Source organism: Hyperoodon ampullatus (assembly GCF_949752795.1).
Source record: "Hyperoodon ampullatus genome assembly, chromosome: 4".
In the NCBI taxonomy this organism is placed as follows: Eukaryota; Metazoa; Chordata; class Mammalia; order Artiodactyla; family Ziphiidae; genus Hyperoodon; species Hyperoodon ampullatus.
In genome coordinates this window covers 68354307-68365830 of record NC_136917.1, presented here as the reverse complement: position 1 = coordinate 68365830, position 11524 = coordinate 68354307, and the positions used below count along the sequence as shown (strand labels likewise).

The window sequence follows — 11524 nt, the reverse complement described above, 5'->3', positions numbered from 1 at the left end:
TGAACTCTCATTTTTGTCCCTATACTCAGTGAAAATAAGACTTTGGCAGGGTTTCCCCTCTCTGAGGTGTGACACAGAAATGCCTCCGAGCAGCAAACTATGGCAATTATATGCCTAACTTTGTTTCCTTTCTCTAAGGGAATAAGAATAATTTTCTGTCTTTTGTATAATGTTTAAATCATTTGTTCCATGTATCTTGTGGGGTTTTCTACTATGTAGGAAGTGAAATTCCTGTCATATTTAATCATTCATGGATATAATACTATTTATAATTTTCATTTTTCAGCTCATATATCCTATCTGTTCATATATTGACTGTATTTTCCTTTTGTGTTTTGAACATATTTATAATACCTGTATTCAATTTTTGTCTGCTGAATTCACCAGCTTAGCCATTTTAGGGTTGGTGTCTATTGACGGCTTTTTTCCTTAACTATGTATAACAATATTTCTGGCTTTGTATATGTAATTTTCATGTGTACTGCACATTATTGATAAAACATTGTCGAAATTTTGAATTTTTTTTTCTTTTAACATGCAGGTAAATTACTATCACATTGGACTTGTGTAGGTTTGACTTTATGCATTGTTAGAATCTCTGGAAAGTCCAGGGTGTTCCTTAAGCCCCTCTTACTTGTGGCATCAGTCTTCAAAATATTTCTTTCTTGCTGATCTTTCAAGACTTGGTTTTATTTTGTTTTAGGGTAGATTTAAAGTAAGCCTTAACTTAGGGCTTGTTCCTTATTTCCAAAGTTGGATTTTGGTCTGTGCTGAATGCACAGGGTATTAATGAGGTGTTAAGAAGGTGTTAATAAGATCTCTCTATTGCTCTCTACTGCTGTCTTCTTGGCAATATTAAAAACAGTAAAGCAAAGTGATGTAACCTAAGTATTTTCAACTCATTCTCTTAGATAATAAGTAGTTTCAGATAACAAGAACTTGATGGTGCCTTCTGGAATAAGAAGCTATATAAGATGGCTTTGCTTTAGCTTGTTGGGAGTTTAGTCATCCTCTGAAAAGGAGCTTCTCTTATTTCTAGAATATCTTTTAAATTAGACTATGAAATTTACATTATTTTAAAATATTTTGTAATAATATTTTAGTCATTTTTGTTTACAACTGAGAACTGAGACTCTGGGTATTTAAAATTAACATCCTTGCCTGTGTTGCCCTTGTAGACAACAGAAAAAGTTTCAACCTTGTGTTCCACATTATTCTGCTGTGTTTTATCCAAATAAATCTTTGAGTTAGTTGGCATCCAGTTTCACCTGGATTCTCTTGCCTACACTTTCACTTGGAAAGACTAAGTCCTCTAGGATCACATGTGCATGGTTGTCAGAGTATGGTTTCTAGGATGCTTTTGCTTATATTTTTGTACAGCCTTTTGAGTTGGCTTAGGCAGAATTCTCCTCTGGGCTTTAAAGATAATGTATTTCTCACTGAACATTTTCTCCAATTCAAGTACTTACCAGACTTGGTTTTTCTCGAAAGATTTCAGTTGAGGAACAGGAACAATGATCATAATAGCTTTCTGACTGCTATCAACTTACTTTCCCTGGCTGCTGTTATATTCAGCTCTCTTATCTGGGACTTAAGGTCTGAATTCATTTTCAGCTCAAGGAGACCCTGAGAGAAGCTGGACTAAAACTCATCCCACTTTTCACCATTGGGCTTCACTATCTTCACACTCTAACTAAACATGTTCTCCTTATTGAGCACTGACCTAGGAAGAGAATACTTTATTTTTACAATTTCCTCGGCAATGTGTGAGATATAATCAGATACTAAGTTATTTAAAAGGCAGCTAATGAGGTTACATTTCGGTTTATAATCCATTTAATCAACCCTGTCTCTTTAATATCACTCAAGTGTACCCATCCTCTCTACCTTCACTGCCACAATCTCTGTGCAGCCTCCTGTAATTACTTGTCTGGTTTACTGGTCTCCTAGCATCTACTCTGGAAACCCAATAATTCGTTTTCCACATAGAAGTTATAGAGAGTATAACATGCTTTTAAAAAGGAAAATGTCACCACTTGGAGTGTGAAATCTTCCTCTGCATTTAGTAGTGGAATTTACTTATAGATGAAAGGATTGAGAGGGGGATGAGGAAGAAATATCCTTGAAAGAGAACAAAACACAACATTATGAACAGTTGGGTTTTTTACTCTTTGAACCATGCATTTATTGCTAAGGTTGCAGACTTCTCCTCACAAGCTACAGTTGATCCTTGAACAGTGAGGAAGTTAGGGGTGCTGACCCTATGCATACTTTACAGTTAGCCCTCTCTATCCATGATTCTGCACCTACAAATTCAAACTCAACCAACTATGGATTGTATAGTACTGTAGTACATATTTAGTGGGGAAAAAAATCTGATATGAGTGGACTCATACAGTTTAAACCTGTGTTGTATATTCTATGACTCAGTGAATTTTTCAATATCTCTGCCCCACTTCAAACCATCTTGCTCCCATCTGATTTACTCAGTGTCTTCCCCATTCATGCATACCCGAATCTCCTGTATTCACTGCCACTTTCAGCTTAACAACTTCCCTGACAGTTTACCTGGCTTTGAATTTATCATCTGAGATACTGCCTCCCAGATTGCCTCCTCTTCCCTAACTGCATGGGAGTTACTACATGAAGACATCCTTCTACTACATTCAGCCTAGGTTTCTAGAATTAGTTTTCCTGGGAGTTAAAAAAAAAATACAAAATCATAGTTTTTCTGCATAGGGAAAAAAAACAACTAAGCTATCAGGTATATTTTTTGTCAACATTTATTTACGAAATATTGTACACTTAGTATGTGCTAACTTTTGGTGTTGGATATACAACAACTAACATATTAAGCTAGTTTTCTATTTCTAGAGTGCTTACAGTATTCTGGAGGATATAGTCTATTACAATAGTGAGAGAAGTTCTATTGTAAGGAAGTATAGAGTGTCATTAAAATACCTAGTTGAAATACATATCTCAGTTTATAAGGAAAATTTTATCGGGAGAATAATTAAAATGAGTAGGAGTTAGCAAGAAAGAAGTTCGGGTGGTGTGGAAAAGAGTATTCAGGAAAAGTAAACCGACATTTGAAAATCTAGATGCAAGAGACCACATAGCATCTTTATAGGTTGGATGGATGGGGGTTGTCAAGAGAAGTGTCAGGAAAGCTAATTTGTGGGTAGTTCATCAAAAGCTTTGTGAGCCATGAGTTTGGATTTTATCCTAACGTAGTGGTTCTTAAACTTTAACGTGCATTTAAAGCATACAGAAATTTTACAGTACAGAAATTTTACAGTGTAGAGAGCCTTATTCACTAGGTTTGTAATGGAGCTTGCTACTCTGCATTTCTCCTAAGCTCTTAGGTATTGCTGTTGCTGCAGGCTCATGGACCACACTTTAAATAACAAGCTCCTAAGGGAAATAGTAAAGGTTTGAGGGAATTCAAGCAGAACATAAAATATGATCGATATTTGTTTGTCTTCTAGAAAGATCACTTTGACTACAGAATAGAGGATTAACTACAGGAGGGCAAGTTTAGATGCCGGAAGATTTTGTAGGCTATTTTATTAATCATAGTTTACTATAACAACACCTTAGGCTAGTTGATGTCATGGATATGGAGAAAACTGAGCAGTTTTTCTCCCAAAAATATTTGGGAGCAAAAAATGAGAATCTTGGAAATAGATTGCACTTTGGAGTTGAAAGAGGAAATAGAAGAATAAAGATTCTTAGGTTTCTGATCCAGTCAAATTTATTGCTATTCAATGTGATATAGGGCACCTGTGGAAGGTGTATAGAATAAAAGATCAAGAGATTTTTTTTCCCTGTGATTCCACTAGAAAATATTTTTCTTGAATTTTAATGAATTTGGTGTGATGCACCCAAGGAACAAATCCCATCCAGACAGGGCAGATAGTTTGATGTTCTAGCTGTAACATAGCTAGTTTTCAATGTAGACTACACTCTGTTGTCACTTTGGATAGAGCAAATCAGTGGAGTTTCAGTGAGCAGGAAAAATTATTGGATTATTTGCTATGTGAGACTACCAGTTCTGGTTTGTTACTCACAGCTCACATTCTTTCATAGGTAAAACGTGATTAGACCGAAGGACAGCTTTGCAGTCTTATAACAGCAGCTAGAAATATCCAACATAAGGGAGGATTGAAGAAGAGGATTTTTTTAAATGACCAGATGAAAACATACCTATGAATCAGAAAACCTCAAACATGAGCTGGCAAAAGCCCTAACTACCTACCTCAGTCCTAAGCAGCCCATTCCTGGACAATCTGCCTGTTTATCACTTGGAAGGTTTAGCTCTCCCTGTAACACTAAGTGCTGGTGAGTCTGAGGATAAAAGGGTGGGGAGCAAAATTCTCAGAGCTTCTGCATTGTCCTTTCATTTAATGAGTCACAGATGTTTTCACTTGCAAGGATTTTGTGTTTTGCTAATGCAGTCCATCCTTCTGTCTTGATCTGTATCTCACAATTTTCAATCCATGGTTGTTTGAATCCAAGGATGCAGAACCCATGGATATGGAGGGCTGACTGAATTGGTTTTACAAGTTAATGATGAGATAAAGAATATGTAAGTCACCTAATGGCTTCACAAACTTTTCCCAAGTCAGTCTGTCCTACACCAGCCTCTACTCCCTTCTAACATTGTTCATTTAAACGTCCAACATTTTCCTAGTAAGGCTAATTTTTCATGATTTTTCTCCTAATAGTTGTGGGGCATTTGATTTTCAGCATCTGGAGGCTGTTAACTAATGCAATTACAGCCAAGAATCTCTTGAGTTTCTCCTGGTTATTATCTTTCTGCTCTGACATTGTTCAGTTACACTCTGTGAGCAGGTAAAGATTATGACAAAACATCTAGCAGTTGGAAAACACTTTTAATTCTTACTTTCCCCAAACCTACTGATGTTGACAGTCTTTTTTTCTTTTCTCAAATTATTTTTTAAGGTTAACATATTTATTTTGCAACTCTTCATGGTCTAGTGGGATAATTAATTGTAAGTTCAATATTGCTGACTAAATAAAACAAATTATCCAATATGTGAAAATTCAGTTATCACATGGGTGTGCCTCCCATAGATCAATTTTATGGCTATCCAGAATATTTTATTTTGCAAAGATTTTGTCCACAAAGGAAGGTTCTATCTAGTGGTTGGAATTTACTACAGTCCGCATATTTCTCTTATGAAGAGCTGAGTTTTAGACGGGTTATTTGACCTTATTAGACTCTGAGCCAATTATGGCTAGAGCCCAGGATGAATTGTTTGCTTAAATCGGAGTTTTGCAACTTTCCTCATCATGACAATCACTTGGGGTGCTCATTAAAAACATTTTTTCCTGATTCTAATCCAGAAATGAATTAGAATGTTCAGGAGATAAACCTAGTGTTAGGGTTCTCCAGAGAAACAGAACCAATAGGATAGGGTATGTATTTGTATATACATGGTGATTTATTATGAGAAATTGGCTCACATGATTATGGAGGCTGAGAAGTACCACGATATGCCATCTGCAAGATGGAGGACCAGGGAAGCTGGTAGTGTGATTGAGTCCAGGTCTGAAAGCCTGAGAACAAGAGGAGATGATGATGTGAATTCAGACTGATGCTGGAGAAGATGAGCTGAGCTGTCCCATCTCAACTTGTGAGGCAGGAAACAAAGAGACAAATTTCTCCTTCCTCCACATTTTGTTTTAGTCAGCCCTCAGCAGATTGGATGATGCCCAACCATATTGTACAGGACCTTCTACTTCACTGGGTTCACTGATTCAGGTGCTAATCTCAACCAGAAATCTATTCAAAACACTCCCCCCAGTAAGATATAATCTAGGCACCCAAGCCTCACTCATGTTGACACATAAAATTACCCAACCCAACTACACCTTTTGTTAACTTGGCACCCATACTCATCTCCTTAAACCATACTTAAGATGCAATTCATGAAAATAAGATCATAATTTTGCCTATTGTGCTACAACTCTCCTGTGTACAATTGAAAATGAACTGACTGCTTTTCCAGTAAAGGAGGTAGAGTTCTTGAATGATGGTTAGTCTTCTCTTTGATAGTCTATAACTCATACTATGATGTTAAATTAACAATACTTAAATATATGTTGTAAAGTCAATATATTTTACCTTACATGATAAGGAAATAAGGGAGGAAAGAGAACAAGCATGCCTATGTGTGTGTATATCTGAGTGGTATAGAAACAGGCCTAATTTCTGCAACTGGTCACATGGTTTTCACTAGTAATTCTAACTACCTTTTTCCACTATCCATTCTCTATCCCCTTTTCTTCACCAAGCACCTCAGTTGGTCATGGTTCTTTAACCAGTGGGGTGACCCAAACCTTCATTCCTGAAGGGTCTGGACCATTAGTAGTCCTACCTGGATTTGGTTAGCGTAGTTTTCTATTGACTTTAATCACACTATATGATAATATTAAGTAACACCCTAAGAGATTGCCTATATTCAAGACTTACTCTTCTTTGCTGCCATTGTAAAGTAGTAGCCCAGTTTCCTCTTGGTATGAGATCAGTTACCTGAGCTTACGCTGAAACTCCCTTCTTCAGTGATTTGGAAGCATGAGGAGCCCAAAGTGGCCAGTGGGGTGTTGGCATTATTAACTTCAAGGTCAGTGGAATCATCTCCTGGTGCAAAGCATTCTTTCCTCTGGAACTAAAATCCCCAGTCCAGCAGAGTATATAGCCTCAAGAACACAAAGCAAAATTTTTGCTAGAGGTACCAGCGGTAATATTGAGTGAATCCATTGCCATTTCTACTCCTTGACTCCTGGACCTGTGAATCCTGGCTTCAGGAGAAAGAGCATCATATACAGGATGTTGATTTGGAGCATGTACAGCCTTCTGCAGAACCTTGCTACAGCCCTGTGAGGTATCACCACCTTACTGGCACTGTAACTAAGTCTTCAAAAGACCATTACACCATTCCATCAAGCCAGCTGCTTCAGTGTGGTGAGAAATAGGGTAAGACCAATAAATTCCATCAGCACTGGCCCATTGCTGTCCTTCTTTTGCTGTGAAGTGATTTTCTTTTTCTGAAGCAATGCTGTGTGGAATACCATGATGATGGATAAACCATTCTTTAAGTCTATGGATGGTAGTTTTGGAAGGAACATTGAGCGCAGGGAAGGCAAATTCGTAACCAGAGTAAGTGTCTATTCCCATAAGCATAAAACACTGCCCTTTGCATAATGGAAGTGGTCCAGTGTAATCAACCTACTACTAGGGAGTTGGTGCCATATTAGGGACTCAGAATTGGTCTCTATTGCTAGCAGATGAGGCACTCAGTGGTGGTCATAGCCAGATTGGCCTCAGTGTGTGGAAGGCCATATTGCTGAGCCCATGCATAAACTCTATCCCTGTCATCATGGCCACTTTTTTCATGAGCCCATTTGGCAATGACAAGGGTGGCTGGGGAAAGAGACTGCATGGTATCCACAAAACAGTTCAGCTTATCCACTTGAATATTAAAATTCTCCTCCACTGAGGTCACCCTTTGCTGAACAATTACATGGGATACAAATATCTTCATGTTTTGGCCCAATCAGAGGGGTCAACCCCTGTACTTCTTCCCCAGATTTCCTCCTCATAAATTTTCCAATCATGTTTCTTCCAAATCCCTGACTATCTAGCCAAACCGTTGACCACAACCCATGAGCCGGTTTATAATCATACATCTGACCATTTCTCCTTCCAAGCAAAGTGAAAAACCATGTGCCTGCTTGAGGCCAATCAAGTATATACCACTTTCATTTGATTATGGAGTGTTTCTATGCATGCCCAACTGTATAGCTTGGTGGATCAGATAATGCCTAGGCTAAACTAGTTATTTCTTGCTCACTAGTTCCAATCAGCATAATGTCATTGATGTAATGGACCAGTATGATATCTTATAGAAGGAAAAGTGATCAACATCTCTGAGCTAATTTATTATATAGGCCTAGAGAGTTGTGATAAACTTTTGAGATATGACAGTCAAGGTATAATGCCAGCCTTGTCAGCTGAAAAAAAAAATCTGCTCTTGGTGGACCTTATGGAGAAAAGGGTATTTGCCAGGTCAACAGCTGAATACTTGATACCAAGGAATGTGTTAATTTGTTCAAGCAATGAAACTACATCTGGTACAGCAGCTGCAACTGGATTCACTATCACAGTCAAGCTTACGATAATCCACTGTCATTCTCCAAAATCCATCTTTCTTTTGCACAGGCCAAAATAGGACTGTTGAGTGGGGATGTGGTGGGAATCACCACTCCTGCATCTTTCAAATACTCAATAATGGCACTGATCTCTGCAATCCCTCCAGGAATGTGGTGGTATTTTTTGGCTTACTATTTTTTTATGTAGGGAGACAGGCCTTTGCTACCATAATAGCCCTCACTCCTCACCAGATGATGATTTTATGCACACAGATTTGGGTATTACTGACTTACATTATTGGTAGGCACCAAGTTTGTTATCATATTGTATAAAAGTTTAGTAAAATGTTCTCCCAAATATGCATATCCTAAGAAGTAGACAAAATTAATGTAATTATAAGACCTTGAGAAAAGAAATGTTTGGACATTTAAGGTTGGAAGATTCATTGGCTACCTGTAAAGGAGCGCCTAAGCAGATATGATAGCACAGTTAGGAAGTACAGTTAGAATGTGGCAGGTAAATGTAGTTGTAATTGTAAACTATTGCTATATTGGTTATCCTTTTATTTGTTTCCTGTTTTAGGTTTGCTATACTGTGAATTATTGGAAAACTTACCAGCAGGTGGTAGCACTGTTTAACAAATATACCCCTGATCACAAAGCAAGCAATTGTGACTGAATTATTGGCTGCGAATGCAGCAAAATTCAAATATGTCAGAATAGTGGATTGTGATCCAGAAAATCTGAGTCCTGGTCTCAGTGGTATTACTTATTGGCCTCATCACTTTGCAAAAATAAATCTCATAGTGTTTAAATAACACTATAAATAAAATTAGTATAATAACAACTGCCTTGGCTTCTGCTGTTTTAAGGGTAGGAATAGAAAACGATTGTAAAAATCATTGAGGGAAGGGTAGGATGCTGTGTAAATGCAAATATCATTTCTCATTTTTTTGTTTTTTATTTGTTTTCCAGGCATTAATTTTAAGATGTGTTCTTACTAGTAACAAAGGTAGTCCTAGAAAGTCCAACATGAATGTAAAATGATTTCCCATTGGTCTTATGTTCAACTATTTTTTGACCATTTTTCCATTCATTTCCATGTGGTATAAGATGTCAAAACCCATTTTGTTGGGTCTGAGGAAGAGTAGCTCTAGCCTCTGAATCCTTCTTTGCACACCCACTGCTTTCCTAACCTCTGTAAATGTATGAACTAAAGAGGAAAAGTCCAAGAGAACACAAATAACTTCAAGGAAATATGTGTTAACATATTTAAAGTATAAGGAGCATAGTGAGCCAGGATTTACCTTTACTGTGTGCAGAGAAGTGTACTAACCACTGAAAGAATTCAAAGATACAGAATCCAGAGACTTCCAAAAATGAAGAACTTTTTTTTTTTGACAGATGCTTACTGATCTCCATCAGTAGACAAGGAAATTTACTAGATGCTGGAGATCCAGGCTGTATAAGACATACATAATTCTCAAAGTTGAAATTTCTATAGTTGAGTTGAAGATCACCTATCAGCAAGAGTAAACAGATATAGTACAAGGCAGGAGACGAGCCATGAAAGGAAATGCATGACAGGGTGGTGGTTTAGATTAAAGCCAACCTGGGCAAGATTGAAGGAGAGAAGAGAGTCTAGGTGGATGTAAATGATACTTACAGAGACAGGTATTTGATGTGAAGGTCATAGAGTATAATAGTTAAGACTATAGTCTTTGGGTCAGAGTGATCTGACATAAAGTAATAACTCTACCACTTACAAACTGAGTGACCTTTGGCAAGGTACTCTGATTTTTTGATTCTTCATCTGTAAAATGTAGGTGATAATAATGCATCTGTTTTATAGAGTTATTGTGAGAATCTATGTGGAAATTAGTGTACAGTAAACTCTAAATGGGGAAGCAAACGGATTTTTTTGAGATGTGTAAAATATATAGAAAAGCAGTTGATATAAGGCGCTGAATGCTGGACTCTTAAGTTTGTATTATAGCGGACAAAGTGAAGTGTAGATTCTTGTATAGAAAGAGATTTCTGTGAAAAGATACTTAAAAGGTGTTATAGGAGTTTGTATAGGTGTTTTAGAACAGAGAAGGGGTGGAGGCAACAGAAGGAAGGTCATCTGAAGAGTGTGGATAAGAGGTCATATGAGGTTACATTTGAGTAAAGCATTTGGAAAGACTTGGTGAGATCAAGGGAGAGAGAGGATTAAAAAGTTATTCCAATAACTTGAGCTTAGGGAACTAGGGGGATGGTTGTATCTTTGGCAAAATTAAGAGGCAGTTTCTTTTTGTGTGAGGAAAGCAAATATATTTATTCTCATAGGAAAGAGACTGTAAGAAGACACACAACAACAAGCAGAAGGGTCCAAGATCAAGTCTGGACATTTCAGTTGGGAATCATCTGCTGACTTTGAAAGTGTTCATTGAAACCAGCTGCTATAGGGTGATTGAAGGTAGTAGAAAAAAAAGGAAAAAGAAAAATCACATAAGTATATGCTAAGAAAGACTATCCTTGGATCTGATAGAACATTTGAGAAAGTGATAAACTTACAAGCATCACTGCAAGCCAAATTCTGTTTACATGAACATGGAAGAGCAATTCCCCTTCCTGTGCAGGACATTTGTCCAGGCCCAGAGTCAACATGAGTTGACTAATAATTCGGATACTAACACATTATAACTAATTTAGTATCTGACTGAGGCATGTACAGTAATGTCAAATAGCAGGTACCTCATTTTCTGTTAAATTATTGTGTTCTTTAGAAAAACTTAGTTTCCCCAGGTTTTCCTTGTAAAGAGAATGGAATGTCTCTCTGGAACAAGTTGACCACCCATAAAACATGCAAAAAGATGAAACAGTAAAATTCCTTTCAGAGGCTCTGGGAAGACTTCTCTAAGATCCTATCCCCATAGCTGTTTTGGGCAATTATCCTCAATATCAGAGTTATATGCCACACTTACTTTTACCAGCATGCTTACAACACTGTGTTGGTATTATCATTTTAGAGGTGGCTGTGACCCTGAGTAAAACTAAAGACATTAAAGACAATAAAAAAGCTATTGAAAATAGCACTATTAAGATCTAATTTATAAAAAGTCACCAATTTTGCAAAATGTATGCATTCTAGTAACCGCTATGGTAGTGGTTCCTGTGTAGAACATTTCCATGACTCTAAAAATTCCTTAGTGTCCCTTTGCAGTCAATCTTCTCCTCACTTCTGGCCACTGGCAATCAATATTGTGCTTTCTGTCTCTGTAGCTATAACTTTTCTAGGATTTCATATAAACAGAATGATGCAGGATATATTCTTCTGTATCTGATTTCTTTCTCAGCATCTTAC

The 11524-nt window shown here is 37.3% G+C and overlaps 1 pseudogene across 1 annotated transcript; it reads right to left on the bottom strand.

Annotated features, from left to right (window-relative positions):
• Window positions 1–1099: 1099 nt before the first annotated feature.
• On the bottom strand, window positions 1100–11156 carry LOC307051236 (small ribosomal subunit protein eS7-like; annotated as a pseudogene). Its single transcript has 3 exons — window positions 11145–11156; window positions 6570–6695; window positions 1100–1689 (listed from the first exon to the last, which is right to left on the bottom strand). The product of its transcript is annotated as a small ribosomal subunit protein eS7-like (transcript).
• Window positions 11157–11524: the final 368 nt, after the last annotated feature.